This window comes from Zootermopsis nevadensis, unplaced genomic scaffold (genome assembly GCF_977971745.1).
Source record: "Zootermopsis nevadensis isolate Lab colony 2312 unplaced genomic scaffold, Znev_1.0 Znev_ptg000016l, whole genome shotgun sequence".
NCBI classification, from domain to species: Eukaryota; Metazoa; Arthropoda; class Insecta; order Blattodea; family Termopsidae; genus Zootermopsis; species Zootermopsis nevadensis.
The window spans coordinates 13446399-13466844 of record NW_028259148.1 but is presented as its reverse complement, the minus strand read 5'-3'; the positions used below and the strand labels follow the sequence as shown (position 1 = coordinate 13466844).

The 20446-nt window shown below is 41.8% G+C and overlaps 1 protein-coding gene across 2 annotated transcripts in view; it reads right to left on the bottom strand.

The window, feature by feature from the left end:
- Window positions 1-20446, bottom strand: part of sha (shavenoid) — a 170122-nt gene that overhangs the window by 73351 nt on the left and 76325 nt on the right. The gene's annotated exons all lie outside the window — the stretch shown is intronic.

Here is a 20446-nt window from a genome sequence, read left to right as displayed (position 1 = left end):
TGAAATGTAGGCAAATTTGTACAAGACAGCCATCTTTAAACAAGAAATCACCTTCTCAATTCTTCTTACTAAAATTGATAGTCAGTTTGTCTCTTCCGAAATGAATGTTCGTCTTCTTATATCTAGTCTGACATTTAAAAAATCCAAGCTCCATAAATTCTTCCAGGAACCTTCTAATAAACTTAATATTTATCCAACAACACGAAATATCCTAATAGGTTCATTACAATTTCTAATGAATAATCTTGAGGCCGTGTGATATCACGAACATATCGATTAATCGATAATGTATATCTGATACTATTACGCTTCTACGCCATCTTTAATGGCGTTCATATTTTCGTCAAATACATTAAACATAATAATATGTGCCCGTGTGCGAAATTATTTAACAGATTTAATCGAAATCCATCGAAAAGTTAGGCTAGATCGATAGAACAATCATTTTACGTTTCGATATCATTCGATTCGTGTGGATTTACAAACACTAAAACGACATCGATTCTTAAGTATGTTTATTTTCTACGTCTTATTTTTGTATTATAACCAACGAAATTTGACTTATTCAGTAGGTCACTTGAAATCGCATCCTGCTTACATAATACGAGGTGCGATCGGAAAGTTTCTAGACTGTGTCAATAGCAGGCGAACCGGATGTAGTACGAGCTTCTGCCGCTAGGGGGTGCGGCCTACATTCATAGTGAATCAGTGTGCCAGCCGGAATCATCGAATTAGCATTTGTTTCTTAGTTACGGGCGTTTTGGTAGTGCATTACACCGACCCTCCTGCGATTTCGGAATGGCGTGTGCATCAAATTTTGCCAAAGACTCGCCAAAACGGCTACGGAAACCTATGAAATGCTAAAGCAAGCATTTGGGGAGTCCGCAAACTTTTGTGTGGCATTCACGTTTTAAAAATTGGCCGAACCTCTGTCGATGATGACGAGCGTTCTGGACGACCATCTTCGAGCACAACGCCCGAAAATGTTACGAAGATCGACGTCGTACCATCAACGACTTGTGCGACATTGTTGGGATAGGCTATGGGACCTGTCAGCTGATTCTAAAGGAAGAACTCCACATGCGACGCATCCTGTCTGAGGACCAGAAGCAGAATCGACTTCTCGTTTGTCAGGAGCTCAAAGATCTTGCAAGAACCGACCCCAACTTCCTTTCTAAGCTCCGTGTGACTTCTTCCTCTTCCCAAAGATGAAAATTCAGCTAAAGGGAAGGAGATCTGAGACGATAGAAGAGATTCAGGCAGAATCGCAGATGGTGCTTGACAGGCTGACAAAGAAAGATTTCCAGGGATGCTTCCAGGCTTGGCAGCAGCGCTGGGATCGTTGTGTTCACTCCCAGGGGAACTACTTCGAGGGTGATGGATGAATTTAATACCTGAGATAAGTGTACGGGTTTTTATAGGCGCAGTCTAGAAACTTTCCGATCGCACCTCGTATATGGAGTATAGTTCTTAATAAGCTGGTAGTCACCAATCTGGTCAACATTTCCCGCCTATTAAGTAACCCAAAGTTACGAGATTGCAAAGATGACAGTCTTCTGGGTTGTTGCGCCGTATAGTCTGGTAGAAGTCATAGGACCTCTGAAACGTCGGTAGACTTCTACCAGACTACACGCAACAACCCAGAATACAACCATCTTCAGACTCACCGCCGTTAAAATCTCAAATCCTACACGATTGTGTTCACAAAAACCCACTAACGAATCCTATTCTGAGACAAGTAAATCCTGTCCATACTTTTATACTCTGTATCATTAAGATTAATCTTAATATTATCCTGTCATCTACGCTTAGTTCTTCCAAGATGTATGTTTCCGTTAGGGATTTCCAAAATAACATTTTGCATCTCCTCATCGATCTGATTACTCTCCTTCGTTGGAACGTAATCAACAAACTTTCTTGTTGTTATAAAACTCCTGAGGATTTCGCGGAATTTTTTAAATCTTCTTACGGGTATGACGAAACGTCGTGATGGGCTGACTGCGCTTGAATATGGAGACAACACCTTCAAAACGTCGGCGAAATAGGACAATAATGGCAGTGTCATCACCCCATAATTGTCGGTACAAATGTTTATTTTAGTGCAGTTTTTCGAAATGAAAATCTTCTCATACGTCTCTGCATCTGTAGACTAATACATTACAAACAAATTGAATTAAAGCGAATTCCTGCTTCGTATCTGTGAGGTCAGCGATTTAAATCTCGGCCCAGAGAACGATTAGCCTGAGGTTTTGCGTGTCTCCACGAAAATGCAGTAACCGCCTCGTTCCATATTCATTAATCATTCTATTATTCAATGCTATCAAGTCTGAGAAAATAAAAGTTTCGTTAAATAATCAATGAATATAATGAATTATTTCAGTATACTGGCGACTGAGATGATTATCAATAACAAAAAGTTCTTTCGTAAAAATTGCGTTTGCTATGAAAATAAACTGTGTTACTTACATGTTTATAAATCGTGAATTACTGAAGTCCAGATAGAGATATTGATCGCAGATTATTATTTTATGTTTATTTATTTTATTTAGTGTTCTGTCTGACGACAGGTCCATATGAACAGGATCCTTCCATCCTTTTCTCTTCTCGGACTGGGACCTGTTCATATACGTTCTTGGCAGATGATCCAGAAGTGGTTTGCCATTGCCTTCTTCTGTGTGTGAATGGAGTAATTGTTGGGATGCCACGGAGGAAAACTCCGTGTTGCCTAGACCACGGCCTTGCCCAACACAAGTTATAAATTCGGGCACCGCCAGGAATCGAACCCGAAACCCCAGGATTACAAGGCCAGCGTTCTAACCGCTGGACCACCGTGGCAGTTATTGGATGTTTATAACGTGAAAACTAACGAGCTCTTTGGCACAAATTTCTCACTGGATAAGCGATTAATAACTTCTAAAAAAAAACTTCTTCATGAAGTCAAATAACCCTTTTGAGGTACCATCAGATTTTAAAGCTGGAGGTTTCGACCAACGAAAGACTAAGACATTGTGTGTTCGTGTAAGTGGTAATCGCCTACTAGAGACCTACGATGTCGCTCTGTCCTGTGTTTCAGTGCCACGAATATTTTGTGGGTAGGCTTACATACCAACATTTCGCAGGAATCTGCTGTCTCTAATTTCGGAGTTGAAGACCTCAGACCCTACACTACAGTACGCAGTAACACGATGTAGAATTTGTTTTATTTTCCTGGCAGGAATGTAGAATGACCCTGATTCGTATCATCTTCGAGTACGCATTAAGTCCCATATGAATTGCTTGTACCTGAGTTTCTGTACGAACTCATTCCTTCAACAAATGCCCAGAAGCCTCTCTGCAGGGTGATAGATCATAAAGATTTACGACTGTCTTTTAATTTACGAGATTACTATTCTGTATATTCTAAAGACCCTTTCTTTAATTACAAAGCAGTAGGGCTATTGTACCGTATTACGTGTGTCAGAGGTCAGGACACAACGCGAACATCGATGAGGTATGTGTAACCAACGAAATTATATTCTTGGAATAGGTTCACAGCTAATTGGAAATCAGATATCTTACGTAAATAACCTTTAATTTGCATATGAATGTGACTTAGTTGTCTGCACAGAACAGAAGTCACCATAATTGCAAACGCTCTGATGACGGAGACAGCGATCAGTCGCGTGACCTCCTCGTTCACCTGACTTCAAGCCAATTATATTTCTATGGATATTCTGTGAAGAAAAAATCGCTTTATCAATCCCTACCACAATGTGAGCGAAAATAAGTGTCACTTTGATGTCGGAGGAGCCAAATTACAGCTGACAAAAACCTGAAACTGTTTCATAGGCTACCTTGAAATGGTAAAGCTGTCTACTTCCTCCAGTCATTATTTATTCCAGTCCTCAATATTTCATACCTCATTTCGTTCATTACGTATAAATTTGTTCATTTTTTGTTCTCATTTCCTTACTTGTTATTATTTTATTTTTTATCAACTCGACCACAAATTTAAATTCTTTTAAACCTGTAATGTTGCTCTGCGATGAGCCTGCAGAGGGCATATCCGTGATCCATGACAAAGCAGGATCGAGGCTTTTGAATGAGAACTGCGTAACTTATATTCAAACCTGCTATGAGATCGTGTACAAAGAAACTTGTCAGATTTCAAAAGGGGGGTGGGGCTACAGGTGAGAATATAAAGATCTTTCTGTAATTAAACGCCGTTCAGGGCGCCATAGTCATAACATACACTCGTATATTTAATGACAGCCTTTGTAATTATGGTTTCTGAATTGCATATAGCATCACGTTTGCTGAAGTCAGTGAACTGAGTCTGTTAAGTCTGAATTCCAAAACACTGTCACTCAGAAAATGCAAATTCACGCCGCACGGGATAGGACATACCTCCTACCAAATTCGTTTATTACGATCTGAATTATAAGACTAAGTAGTGCGTTAGTAATTAAATCATATCACTGTCTCGCCAGTTCTGCACTGTTCGATCCTCGCTGTCCTTGGTTATCGGGTGTATTCTGCTTCGCATGCCAGAGTTCGAGGATTCGAACCCCTGTCCCAAGGCCGATTGGACTTATTATGGTTCTTCGCGACATTCCTTGCCGGGAAATGCAGTGACAGAACTTAAATTATGCCAGAGACGCGTGTTCTAGTTGGCCATTCAGAGTTTATCAAAACGCCCGACTCAACATGATGTAGACAGTTGAAAAGTGTCGTTAAATTAGCCAAAAATCGACTGATGAACTTTATCAATACTTGTCAGTTTGGCTGAGAAATTCCGTAATGATTTATGATTAAAGTACATGGTTTGAATCTCGATGATTGCAATTCCTGCCTCGCGGACTTCGTCGTGATTTTATCTAATCATTTTAAAGACATTAAATTCGAGGTGCGATCGGAAAGTTTCAAGACTGCGCTTATAAAAACCCCTACACTTATCTCAAGTATTAAATTCATCCATCACCCTCGAAGTAGTTCCCCTGGGAGTGAACACAATGATCCCAGCGCCGCTGCCAAGCCTGGAAGCATCCCTGGAAATCTTTCTTTGTCAGCCTGTCAAGCACCATCTGCGATTCTGCCTGAATCTCTTCTATCGTCTCAAATCTCCTTCCCTTTAGCTGAATTTTCATCTTTGGGAAGAGGAAGAAGTCACACGGCGAATAAGGAGGGTGCGGGATGACGGCCATGGTGTTTGAGGCCAAAAACTGCCGAACTTTGAGGGCGGTGTGCGCTGGCGCGTTGTCATGATGCGTCGCATGTGGAGTTCTTCCTTTAGAATCAGCTGACAGGTCTCATAGCCTATCCCAACAATGTCGCACAAGTCGTTGATGGTACGACGTCGATCTTCGTAACATTTTCGGGCGTTGTGCTCGAAGATGGTCGTCCAGAACGCTCGTCATCATCGACAGAGGTTCGGCCATTTTTAAAACGTGAATGCCACACAAAAGTTTGTGCACGACCCATTGCGAACTCCCCAAATGCTTGCTTTAGCATTTCATAGGTTTCCGTAGCCGTTTTGGCGAGTCTTTTGCAAAATTTGATGCACACGCCATTCCGAAATCGCAGGAGGGTCGGTGTAATGCACTACCAAAACGCCCGTAACTAAGAAACAAATGCTAATTCGATAATGCCGGCTGGCACACTGATTCACTATGAATGTAGGCCGCACCCCCCAGCGGCAGAAGCTCGTAGTACATCCGGTTCGCCCTCTATTGACACAGTCTTGAAACTTTCCGATCGTACCTCGTAGATCACAACGGCATTGACCTGTATTCTTTCCAGTAAACCACATGTAACCATCCTCTCATGTAATTCAATACTAAATTTCTTGTGTTCTTGACACATAGAATTCAAATAACCAACCTCACATATTTAATACCGAAGGTGCAAACGTTCTATTTATTCTTCACGAAACACGTAGCCCAGGGCCACGTGGTAGGAGAACAGGCGAGGAGATATGCTATCAGCACCACGTGGCCTGAACAACATAAGTTGGCCGTCTTCCGGGTTGTGGCGTCGTGTGGTCTGACAGAGAAACTTAATCATCGCCCTGGCGATGAATGCAGCAAGGGACTCTGAAACGTCGGTAAACTTCTACCAGTCTACATGGCGCTACAACACGGAAGACAGTCGTCTTCGAACTCACTGCCGTGAAAACCTCAAATTCTTTTTAATATTTGACGCAACTCATACCCGAAAACCGAAGGCAAGAAATTTGTAATGGAAAATTCCTTTCATATCTGAAAAGCAGACAAACGTTTTGACATTTTAGCTTTTTCAGTCTCAGAACTTTAGTGTTTGTTTCCGAGTCAAACCGGAAGATCAAAGTCTCGTCACCAAAAGACGGAGTTTTCCCAACAGTCTTCAGTAGCGGTCTGACAAAATTTCTTTACAAATAAACAAAAATTTCTCCGAAAAACTATTTGCTGTTTGCACGAAACAGAGACCCAGAGATCGTCTCCTCTTTGGGCCAACTCGCCAGTGTTACCATCTGATGTACAAATACATGAATGCGTTTATATGTCAGAGCTCCAGCGGACTCACCGTCTTGTGCCTCGTTAAACACTACTTGAGTCCGCCGTTCTTGCAGAACTCTCTCAATTACAATGCAGGTTAATGAATGCTGTGTCATCCACTGTAATACCCGGAGCACTTCAATGGCTGTCAACATGACGCTGAATCAAGCACGAGTCTTGTTGGTAAACTCCAAGAGAGCGTGTGTTGGACAACAGACTGTTAGGCATTTAACGACGCCATTTCAGATGCATAGCAATGAATCAAATGGGGAAGAGAGGGAGTCCTAGAAAATTTAAAGGACGTGCCTAATACTCACATAAGGAGACTGTTGAAAATGACGAAAAACTCGTCAGGTTAGGTTAGGTTAGCTTGGGTTGGGTTGGGTTGGGTTGGGTTGGGTTGGGTTAGGTTAGGTTAAGTTAAATTAGATTAGGTTGGGTTTGGTTGGGTTGGGTTGGGTTAGGTTAGATTAGATTGGGTTAGGTTAGGTTAGATTGGGTTGGGTTAGGTTAGGTTAGGTTAGGTTAAGTTAAGTTAAATTAGATTAGGTTGGGTTTGGTTGGGTTGGGTTAGGTTAGGTTAGGTTAGGTTAGCTTGGGTTGGGTTGGGTTGGGTTGGGTTTGGTTGGGTTAGGTTAGGTTAGGTTAAGTTAAATTAGATTAGGTTGGGTTTGGTTGGGTTGGGTTGGGTTGGGTTAGGTTAGGTTAGATTGGGTTAGGTTAGGTTAGGTTAGGTTAGATTGGATTGGGTTGGGTTGGGTTAGGTTAGGTTAGGTTAAGTTAAATTAGATTAGGTTGGGTTTGGTTGGGTTAGGTTAGGTTAGGTTAGATTAGGTTAGTGTCAGATATTTTAACCGGGTTTTGCTGAATACAAGTGCAAAGCAAATCCGATGTAGTGTACGTTTTAAAATATATCTACCTCTACCACTGAATACCAAATCAAATTTATAATCTGCATTGCTTAACTTACAGGACTGCAGGGTAATTCCTCGCTAAATGCTCGTGACAAATAAGACTTAATCCTGTGTTCAGTAGTAGAAATAATGTGGTATTTCCTATCTAGAGGTTCCAATAATTATTGCTAAACAAACTCCACGGAGCAGACCCCATCCTGAGAATATGTTTGTTACTCAATCATCCAAAAAATTAATCGACTTTAATAGAACCCAAGGGATCACATGCGACTTCGCCCATAAGAGTCCTCCACTCGTTTCTGTCCTGAATCTGTTAAAAAAAACTGGTTAATTTAGAATCTGCAATGCAAGAATTAATTTACGAGGCTATAAATACTGGTTTAATCTGTTCAATACGGCTTATAAAACAGATGGATTTTTTATAAATTTATTAACCAGTAAATCTCCTAGCTTAAAGATGATCAGATCGGCTGAACATATAATGAACTTCGAGAATTCCAAAAAAAAAGACGAACAATTCAACTATCGGCTTCTCAAGGACTCTTGTATTACGTGAAATGTTAATAGACCGGTTTTTTTCATCTCATTTTTGTTCTCTGCTCAGGACCGTCCAAGTACTCAAAAGTCGAGAAAAAAACACATCTTCTATTTATAATGAACAGTAATCAAGTTACCTTATGCCAACACTCCTAGCACACACTTCGCTCTTAGTCTGTCCCAGATGTGTCAGTAATCAAGATATGGAGTTACAAATTGCAATTTGTCTGATCGCAGACCGCGATATAAAAATGCCTCAGGCAAATTGTTCACGAGTGCAGAAGATTTCGTACATCCAAGCTGTACGACACCCGACTATTTTCTATTCGTACTTCGTAACATTGCAAGCCCGGAAGAAACAAGCTTCCTTTCTGGGTCAGGAATACGAACAGGTTGGCACGCGGGCACGTGCCATAGATTTCAGACTACGCATTTCAAATAATTTACTAGGCGATCAAATAAAAGATTATGAAATCGGGAAGGATACGCAGAATACATTGGATAAAAATAAATACTAAATTTTATTCGGTCTAGCGGTTAGAACGCTGGCCTTGTAATCCTGGGGTCTCGGGTTCGATTCCCGGCGGTGCCCGAATTTATAACTTGTGTTGGGCAAGGCCGTGGTCTAGGCAACACGGAGTTTTCCTCCGTGGCATCCCAACAATTACTCCATTCACACACAGAAGAAGGCAATGGCAAACCACTTCTGGATCATCTGCCAAGAACGTATATGAACAGGTCCCAGTCCGAGAAAAGGATGGAAGGATCCTGTTCATATGGACCTGTCGTCAGACAGAACACTAAATAAAATAATAAAAAAATCTAAAGGAAAGAGATCACCTTGGCAGACAAATATGTAGATATCAGGATAATATTAAAATAGATCTCAAAGAAACAGCGTGTATGATTTTGAACTGGAGTCTTCTGGGCTGAGTTCAGTGAACATTAATGACATTTCGTGATCCACTGAGCGACTAGTAGTTTCTCAAAGAGTAATCTGACCCCTGGTTATGGTTGTTTAAAATCTGTCAACACCAAACTCGGTGTAGAAAACCACCTAGAGATTAGAGAATTTCACTAACCAGGGACCAATGCTAACCACAAAAAATCTTATTTGCATCTTGAAGTAAATGATCATTGATACAGAGACCTTTATGCCAAAACGAGTTGTGATTTGTTAATCTGTTTTTCAAAATAATAATTCTACTACAAAAGTTGCTTGTACGTGGTCTCTGTTTACATATATAATTTCACAACATAACATGTACGGTCCTAGACAGACTACAACAGTATTTTTTCCAGCCAAGCGATGTTAACTGTACCTGGAAAGAATCCACTATAATGCAGGAACTACTGGTTCAAATCCTGTTCATGGCATACCAACACTTGCTTGCTCTACTCAACGAAGTGCGTAAAGTCAACGCATAAGCGGTAAATATATATTTTATCAAATCTCAACGGATTTCTATTTGAACTTAAGCAATTTTAATTTCTTACGTCGCCTATATTATTATTTAGTGTTCTGTCTGAGGACAGGTCCATATGAACAGGATCCTTCCATCCTTTTCTCGGACTGGGACCTGTTCATATACGTTCTTGGCAGATGATCCAGAAGTGGTTTGCCATTGCCTTCTTCTGTGTGTGAATGGAGTAATTGTTGAGATGCCACGGAGGAAAACTCCGTGTTGCCTAGACCACGGCCTTGCCCAACACAAGTTATAAATTCAGGCACCGCCGGGAATCGAACCCGAGACCCCAGGATTACAAGGCCAGCGTTCTAACCGCTAGACCACCTCATCTTATTATTATTTAGTGTTCTGTCTGACGACAGGTCCATATGAACAGGATCCTTCCATCCTTTTCTCGGACTGGGACCTGTTCATATACGTTCTTGGCAGATGATCCAGAAGTGGTTTGCCATTGCCTTCTTCTGTGTGTGAATGGAGTAATTGTTGGGATGCCACGGAGGAAAACTCCGTGTTGCCTAGACCACGGCCTTGCCCAACACAAGTTATAAATTCGGGCACCGCCGGGAATCGAACCCGAGACCCCCAGGATTACAAGGCCAGCGTTCTAACCGCTAGACCACAGTGGTGGTTACTTCGCCTATAGGGGGTAATATTGTACAATCCCTGCTTTAACTAACACGGATAATTCAAAACACGAGGTACATAAATGTCATCATATACGTATTATTGTACTAACATTAGGGTAAGAATGACCTATGCAAAGTTTGCTTGAAACATGTTCCACAACAAATCGTGTTGATTTTCTTCTATCAGATATTTAACAAACATGTTAATGCATGTGACATGTTCTTAGAAATTGTCACATTATTCTTTTGAGTTACGACGTCGTGAGTTATGATGCGTGGGTCCGGGTTGTTTGGGTACTGGGATCGTGAATTCCGTGCTTCGGGCATGGATGTCTTCCTCGTCATTTTGTGTTGAGTGTTGTCCTGAACGTCATCACAGTGTTTGGCAAAACATAAAATATATAAAGAAATTAAAATTCAATATATCGTATGACTAAGATCGGACGAGTGGGATTCGATCACTGGCAGGGGAAAATTACATTTCTCTTGCCTCTACGTCGGGGGCAGAGCGCGGTCGGGAGGCTAACCACTTACCCCATCAAGCGCTGAGTTCAAGAACGAGCAGAATCTGTACTCGCTCTCCCCCCAAGCGACACCGCGAGGCGTAACGGGAAATTTAATGCGCGTTTTCAAAAATCACATCTCGAAGATAGAGGCGATAATTTCTCGCCTAGAAAACTACACGGCCACTAAGACCAGCAAAAGAACTACGCCTGTTCTGATGAGCAGTATTTCAGAAGAAATTTACTATCTGTGCTGTGTTGTTCTTGAAACTTTGCAAAAAACGCCCAGCACGATCTGTGGAAGTGTTAACAGTCGTTTGGATTGTAAAGCCTGCAAGGAAATATTGTGATCGGTAACATCTATGAAGATACTGACATTACTGCATATCGACGTAAGAATGCAGGTAATCTAGGCAGCCATTATGATGATTAACGATGACAACGAAACAAATACACTACAAAACTACGCGGTAGTTACAGTGACTCGTCTACCCTAATCGCAATTCCAGTTTCCATGGCTTTAATTTAGTCCTCAGGACGTCTTGTAAAAGTTCTTATCTTTTCACACGAATACTGTAAGCTCTTATGAGTTCTTTGTATACATAAATTCCGAAGCAAATGCATCATACTCTCCGATGTTTCATCACTAAGATTACTTGACAGATTTCGATGTAAGTTGGTGCATGGAGTTCACTTTAATAATGTATTGTGTATGAATCCAATGTATCAAATATTCTACAGGAGAAAAGCCGACTAAATACAGACAACTGTTCCAGTGATAGTCACATTGGTGAAACAATTACCTGCGTAAAGAATGCCTTTAGAATGTCAGCGTACGCCTTTCCAATCTTGTCAGAACCTGAATTAATGACACCTAGGAATATTTAAGTGCGTGTAGATTATTAATTTAATGTCAAAACTACGCAGTTAAAAGTATTAAGTTACAAGTAAGTATTTAATAATCCTATAAAAATATGTAATGACATTACTTCGATAAGGTTCATAACATTTAAGATAAATCCTGACGATGTAGGGTAATTTAGCCAGTTAGGTGCCATAATTATTATTTAAAACATACGAGGTGCGATCGGAAGGTTTCCAGACTGCGCCTATAAAAACCCGTACACTTATCTCAGGTATTAAATTCATCCATCACCCTCGAAGTAGTTCCCCTGGGAGTGAACACAACGATCCCAGCGCCGCTGCCAAGCCTGGAAGCATCCCTGGAAATCTTTCTTTGTCAGCCTGTCAAGCACCATCTGCGATTCTGCCTGAATCTCTTCTATCGTCTCAAATCTCCTTCCCTTTAGCTGAATTTTCATCTTTGGAAAGAGGAAGAAGTCACACGGAGCTTAGAAGGGAAGTTGGGGTCGGTTCTTGCAAGATCTTTGAGCTCCTGACAAACGAGAAGTCAAGTCGATTCTGCTTCTGGTCCTCAGACAGGATGCGTCGCATGTGGAGTTCTTCCTTTAGAATCAGCTGACAGGTCCCATAGCCTATCCCAACAATGTCGCACAAGTCGTTGATGGTACGACGTCGATCTTCGTGAATGGCCTGCCGAATCTTCGTAACATTTTCGGGCGTTGTGCTCGAAGATGGTCGTCCAGAACGCTCGTCATCATCGACAGAGGTTCGGCCATTTTTAAAACGTGAATGCCACACAAAAGTTTGTGCACGACCCATTGCGGACTCCCTAAATGCTTGCTTTAGCATTTCATAGGTTTCCGTAGCCGTTTTGGCGAGTCTTTGGCAAGAGATTCAGGCAGAATCGCAGATGGTGCTTGACAGGCTGACAAAGAAAGATTTCCAGGGATGCTTCCAGGATTGGCAGCGGCGCTGGGATCGTTGTGTTCACTCCCAGGGGAACTAATTCGAGGGTGATGGATGAATTTAATACCTGAGATAAGTGTACGGGTTTTTTTTATACGCGCAGTCTGGAAACCTTCCGATCGCACCTCGTACGTGATGAATATTCCTCGCAATGAAAAACACGACAAGTTATTGTAAGTTCCAAGTCGTTCTCATTCTGCAGAGGCTTTGTACACACCGAACTCAGACCATTACACATTTACGGCTGGTTTATCTCAAAATGCCTGAACTTGACCGTGGCTTGGAACGTGGACAGAACCTGCTAAACAAACACGCGAGATCATGCCGTATTTTACTGTTATTTATACACAAAAATACCGCATTTATTCTTAAAAAATAATACTGTACGCCTACTGAAAAGCAACACGCTGCTCACGAAGACCTCCATAATGTTTCTAAATATAACCTCATTTGCTTACATTATCTTCCACAAAAATCTTCAACAAACTTTACAAGCAGTGCAGTTTCACCTCGTTAAATAGCAAACAATACACTGAAGAACTGAATTGTTTGTCACTAAAATCTGTTACGTCTTTAAATAAAAAATGCATTTCTTTACGCAGTAAACGGAATATGGCTGATTGCATACGACAAAACATTGGGCATGCTTATCATTACGTCGAGCATGGTCTAATGACTACCAGGCAGGGAGATTGAAATAATAAAAAAGATAGGAGAAAGTTAAAATTCAGAAAGCGTGCCATCTATGTACGCTATAATATTATCTCTCGCGATACCCCTAAAACTTAGACCTACCGCTTCGTTTTAAAGAATCCATCCTTTTGGTTAATAAAAATAGTAATGTAAATGACGATCGCCCTGATGATGGAGGTAAAAAAGATCTACGAAACGTTGATTAACATCGACTAGACTACACAGCGCAACAACCCAGAAGACAGAAATCTTCATACTCATCGCCCTGATGACGGAGGCAGTATGACCTCTGAAACGTTGGTTAACATCTACCAGACTACACGGCGCAACAACCCAGAAGACAGAAATCTTCATACTCTGATGACGGAGGCAGTATGACCTCTGAAACGTTGGTTAACATCGACCAGACTACACAGCGCAACAACCCAGAAGACAGAAATCTTCATACTCATCGCCCTGATGACGGAGGCAGTATGACCTCTGAAACGTTGGTAAACATCAACCAGACTACACAGCGCAACAACCCAGAAGACAGAAATCTTCATACTCTGATGACGGAGGCAGTATGACCTCTGAAACGTTGGTAAACATCAACCAGACTACACAGCGCAACAACCCAGAAGACAGAAATCTTCATACTCTGATGACGGAGGCAGTATGACCTCTGAAACGTTGGTTAACATCGACCAGACTACACAGCGCAACAACCCAGAAGACAGAAATCTTCATCGCCCTGATGACGGAGGCAGTATGACCTCTGAAACGTTGGTAAACATCGACCAGACTACACAGCGCAACAACCCAGAAGACAGAAATCTTCATCGCCCTGATGACGGAGGCAGTATGACCTCTGAAACGTTGGTAAACATCGACCAGACTACACAGCGCAACAACCCAGAAGACAGAAATCTTCATCGCCCTGATGACGGAGGCAGTATGACCTCTGAAACGTTGGTAAACATCGACCAGACTACACAGCGCAACAACCCAGAAGACAGAAATCTTCATCGCCCTGATGACGGAGGCAGTATGACCTCTGAAACGTTGGTAAACATCGACCAGACTACACAGCGCAACAACCCAGAAGACAGAAATCTTTATCGCCCTGATGACGGAGGCAGTATGACCTCTGAAACGTTGGTAAACATCGACCAGACTACACAGCGCAACAACCCAGAAGACAGAAATCTTCATCGCCCTGATGACGGAGGCAGTATGACCTCTGAAACGTTGGTAAACATCGACCAGACTACACAGCGCAACAACCCAGAAGACAGAAATCTTTATCGCCCTGATGACGGAGGCAGTATGACCTCTGAAACGTTGGTAAACATCGACCAGACTACACAGCGCAACAACCCAGAAGACAGAAATCTTCATCGCCCTGATGACGGAGGCAGTATGACCTCTGAAACGTTGGTAAACATCGACCAGACTACACAGCGCAACAACCCAGAAGACAGAAATCTTCATACTCATCGCCCTGATGACGGAGGCAGTATGACCTCCGAAACGTTGGTTAACATCGACCAAACTAAACAGCGCAACAACCCAGAAGACAGAAATCTTCATACTCTGATGACGGAGGCAGTATGACCTCTGAAACGTTGGTTAACATCGACCAGACTACAAAGCGCAACAACCCAGAAGACAGAAATCTTCATACTCATCGCCCTGATGACGGAGGCAGTATGACCTCCGAAACGTTGGTTAACATCGACCAAACTAAACAGCGCAACAACCCAGAAGACAGAAATCTTCATACTCTGATGACGGAGGCAGTATGACCTCTGAAACGTTGGTTAACATCGACCAGACTACACAGCGCAACAACCCAGAAGACAGAAATCTTCATCGCCCTGATGACGGAGGCAGTATGACCTCCGAAACGTTGGTTAACATCGACCAGACTAAACAGCGCAACAACCGAGAAGACAGAAATCTTCATCGCCCTGATGATGGAGGTAAAAAAGACCTCCGAAACGTTGATTACGTCTACCAGACTACACAGCGCAACAACCCAGAAGACAGAAACCTTCATCGCCCTGACAACGGAGGCAGTATGACCTCCGAAACGTTGGTTAACATCGACCAGACTACACAGCGCAACCCAGAAGACAGAAATCTTCATCGTCCTGATGATGGAAGTAAAAAAGACCTCCGAAACGTTGATTACATCTACCAGACTACACAGCGCAACAACCCAGAAGACAGAAATCTTACTAACATCGAAGATAGCTTTCTTGTTTTTCCTTACAACAGGCAGTTTAATATTTCGCCTATTTGATTTTCCATTTGAAATATAAGGACGACTTCTGAAATTTGAACCAGTTTCGCAGGTCGTGTGTACATGAAAACTGATCACTTTGAAATGTCACTGCTTTAAAACTTCGAGCACAGAATTTACCCACCGCCAACATTCGTTCCATTTGTTTCGTGAACCAGAGATTAGTCAAGAGCTGGAACTTGCCTAGGGCGATAAGTAAGAGGCCGTCCGCTATATGTTTTCTTAATGACGGTCATTTCAAGCGTCTCTGTACCATTTGGCCTACAAATTATCCGTAAAGCGCACGAGTGATTCGAATAACTTGTAAAATGGAACCTTTTCAGGTCAGTTAAGTGGCAAACAATTTGAGCAAACCAAAATGAATGTAATGAGCCTTACGAGGTCGCCCCTGTCAGCGAAACACATGAAGAGGTTTGGGGAGGAATGTAGGAGGAAGACCTCCTATGAGTTCTTGACCTCTGGGGTTGGGTGTTCCGCGTCACGCCCAGTTGGCGTTTGGACTGAAGTCTGAGTGGGACTCGAATCCGATGTGGACTCAGAGGCAACAGGATCTTTTACCCCTGCCGAGGATCGAACCCCAGTCGTACAGGCCTATACTGACTATCTACCCCTGATACCCTGATTAATATTGGTCGATTCTATAGTCAAGACAGGAAGGCGATCAGACCACGTTTTCGGAACGTTCCCATTGGCTGCACGCATGAACGGATAAAAACCAGAAACTTTGACTAAAATGGTCGAGCGATTATCACTTTACCTCTGAGGATAAATACTTTTTTTGGGCTCATCTCAATAAACACTTGCGAAAATAGTTTACTCAGACATTTACTGAATACAACGTTAACATTTCTTTAGTAGTTTTTTGGTGTAATCTTTTCGCAGTTGGTCATCCTGTATAAAAACAAATGTTTCATTTGCTTCCAGTAGGGGGTGGTCGCTAGTGGCTGTGATGAACCATATTTCCTGTTTAGTTATCGATCAATCGATTATGACACAGCACCTCATTTAATCTAGCACCAAATTTCAGGGTAAATAATTTGACAGAAAATAAGTGAATCTGCTGATGTATGTCTTCTGGGTAGACTGTCAGAAGTTTGCCTACGTTTCAGAGGTCTAAACTGCCTCCATCATCAGGGCGCATCGCAGCCATCTTCAGATGCACCGCCGTGAAAACCTCAAATCCTACTATCTTACCATTAATTTTTAAAAAGAAAAGACGACCTTGCAAGACCTAGGCTTAGATGGGAGGTTAAAACAGATCTTAAGTAAACAGACTGGATTCATGTGGCTTAAGACATGTTATATCTTGACGTATTTTCTGCTACCAATTTCTCAAGGACGGATAAGATGCTCTACCAATACGACAACAGTTACATTAAAAATGAAATAGTTGCGGTCCTGTTCTTGTTAATGCTTCCGACATACGATTTTTATTTAATAATAATAAACCGTAGTTTGGTCGGAGGTTACTTTGAGAAAAGAATAAGAAAGAATTGCTTTTTGGAACGATTCAGTCTTAACCACATAATCGTTAACCGTGAGAAAATGGCTCTCGGCTTACGCGTTTTGCTGTGGGAGCGAGAAACAGACCAGATCGATACATCGCGGATTACTCGATATTTATTTCACATTTCCAACACTGGAATTCTTCACTGTGGCGCTGTGAGCAAGCAGAACTGCGTGATGTGTGTGGCAGGAGACACGCGGGACACTGCGTTCACACAGTGAGTAGGAAGTTTGTGGATATTGTGGTTTGTACAGAAGCAATCCAGATTAAATGTGTGAGGCTCGTCATGAGAAACCAGACCTATTAGGTCTCTCACAGATTCCGCGAAAATACGTAGCGAGACGGAGACCTTATCATGACAAGACACAGAATTTTCAGACGCGCGAAACTTAACCTCGTCGACAGTTTGCTGTCATTACAAATATAGAAATAACTCCGTTGAATGAAATATTTCTTGATAAGGTAAAAGTCTACTACAGCTTTACCTCCGCATATATTTCAATTAATTATTAATTATTCATCGTGTCTTTGGACACTATACGAGGTGCGATCGGAAAGTTTCTAGACTGCGCGTATAAAACCCCGTACACTTATCTCAGGTATTAAATCCATCCATCACCCTAGAAGTAGTTCCCCTGGGAGTGAACACAACGATCCCAGCGCCGCTGCCAAGCCTGGAAGCATCCCTGGAAATCTTTCTTTGTCAGCCTGTCAAGCACCATCTGCGATTCTGCCTGAATCTCTTCTATCGTCTCAAATCTCCTTCCCTTTAGCTGAATTTTCATCTTTGGGAAGAGGAAGAAGTCACACGGAGCTTAGAAAGGAAGTTGGGGTCGGTTCTTGCAAGATCTTTGAGCTCCTGACAAACGAGAAGTCAAGTCGATTCTGCTTCTGGTCCTCAGACAGGATGCGTCGCATGTGGAGTTCTTCCTTTAGAATCAGCTGACAGGTCCCATAGCCTATCCCAACAATGTCGCACAAGTCGTTGATGGTACGACGTCGATCTTCGTAACATTTTCGGGCGTTGTGCTCGAAGATGGTCGTCCAGAACGCTCGTCATCATCGACAGAGGTTCGGCCATTTTTAAAACGTGAATGCCACACAAAAGTTTGTGCACGACCCATTGCGGACTCCCCAAATGCTTGCTTTAGCATTTCATAGGTTTCCGTAGCCGTTTTGGCGAGTCTTTGGCAAAATTTGATGCACACGCCATTCCGAAATCGCAGGAGGGTCGGTGTAATGCACTTCCAAAACGCCCGTAACTAAGAAACAAATGCTAATTCGATGATTCCGGCTGGCACACTGATTCACTATGAATGTAGGCCGCACCCGCTAGCGGCATAAGCTCGTACTACATCCGGTTCGCCCGCTATTGAGACAGTCTTGAAACTTTCCGATCGCACCTCGTAATATGTGACGGTATGACGCGATAATGAACTTTCGAGTTGCATAGAAAAAGCTGAATCTATTGACCTGCTAAACGACTATAAGATTTTCTATTCCGTCGGATTACTCACTTGGTTTTAACTGCGTTGTTACAAAAATAAATGGCTGGAGTGTGTGTTGGAGATCGTTCTTCAGTCACAAAGGTTTACTGTGACGTGTGGTCGAGCGGGTTCACCCGAAATTCTAACGGGAAACTCCCGAATTCAAGTCAAGAGTTGGTACGACTGTGTAATCTCACTCGGTCATTCATTCAATTAACAAGGTAAAACCAGTTTGATCAATTTACTGTTGTGTCCTGTCAGGTCGATCACTTCAATCCGGACAAGAGTTTGTCACAACAACTGGAAATTTTTACACTAAATATAACATCTCATTTCATGACTACGAAACAAATGCTAATTCGATGATGCCGGCTGGCACACTGATTCACTATGAATGTAGGCCGCACCCCCTAGCGGCAGAAGCTCGTACTACATCCGGTTCGCCCTCTATTGACACAGTCTTGAAACTTTCCGATCACACCTCGTATAGTTAAATAAGACAATTAATAACTGAGTAAAATATTATTACTTACAGTGAGGATAAGTTTCACACTAATTCTTAAACGCTAGCCCATAGCTGTTCACAGTTTCGGGAGAAAAATCTCTTAACGTGGTCTTAAACGACTCTTACCACCCAAAAGGCTAATAAGGGGGTAACATACTGAGCGTGTTTGAGGACACATTAATGAAAATAATTTCGTACTTATAACAGGGGAGTAACACGGAGTAGTATAGAAAAAGCTTAGTCCTCATTGTGCTTCAGTATGGGTTAAGTGTTTAAATTTTTCAGTGGGGAAAAACTCCTTTTTCAAACTCTCATTGGTAGACCGAAACGTACCAGAGTTCAGTAGGTATCTATGCCGTTTTAAATATTTTATGTACAGCTGAGTACATTCTCACCATAATCGCCACAAACACAATTCAAATCAACGCTAGAAATATTCGGGGGGGGGGGGGGGGGGAACCCAACTTTTTTTAAAAAAATTAAATTTTTATGGAAATCCAAAATCTCCCAATTTAGACTGCGTTAGAAATCGTCGGACAGAAATGACCTGAAATTTTTTAAAATTTGAAATTTGTTTTTTAATTAATTTTATGGATGCCCCAAGTCTCAATGCGTTATAAATGGCAATCTCTATACTACTCACGAGAACGAAGAAAATTAAATAATAAGAATTACCTTAATATCCACCTTTCATCAAATGTTACTAGGTTTGTGTACTGGTGTCCCAAGAAAATATATACGCCACATTCAAAGAATGAAATAAATACATTTAAATAATCTAAACCAATGGTATTCAACCTGGGGGTACGCGAAGACATCTTAGGGGGTACGTGAAATTTAAAAAAAATATATTATTTTATGATAAACACTGAATAATCAGTAATGTAATTTATTTATTTATTTTAGATGTTGATTATATACTACGTATAACTTGAATTATACACCAACAACTTTGGGGTACAAAGTTGAAGAGAAATTATATCTGGGGGTACGCGAACAAACAAGGTTGAATACCACTGATCTAAACCATTACATACGTCAGCATTGGCACTTGGTGAAAGTTATTTTTGAGATCCCCTCAGCGTTGAAAACGTTGATGTAGTCTTCTTGGTTCTGACTTCATTTTATCTTGGGCGTGTTTACTATCTATTTAGATAAATTATCGCCTCCATCCCCACTTCTCCCTGAAGATGGAGGCGACACGTTCTATAAGACTACACGGCTTCACAGCCAAGAACTCCGCTGGAAAATCAAGGTGGATGAGATTGTAGAGGGAGACGAGAAATGCACATACAATTTCAGTTGAAAACTCTAAACGGAAGAGATAATTTAATATGAAATAGTGGATTTACGAATAACCTATCAATTATGCCTTAGCGGATCTAAAAACTAAACACGTTAAGCACAGACGGATATAAAAATATGCAGACAGCACGTGTTCGTCTCTTGTACTTACAGAAACTGCAACAAAGTGAATGAACTCTTCATTGGCTCTTCGCCTCAAGATTTCAGATTGGGCTCACTCCTACAAGTGTTTGTGTAAACAGGACCAGAGCGTTTTCCCTTCCGCGTGCAT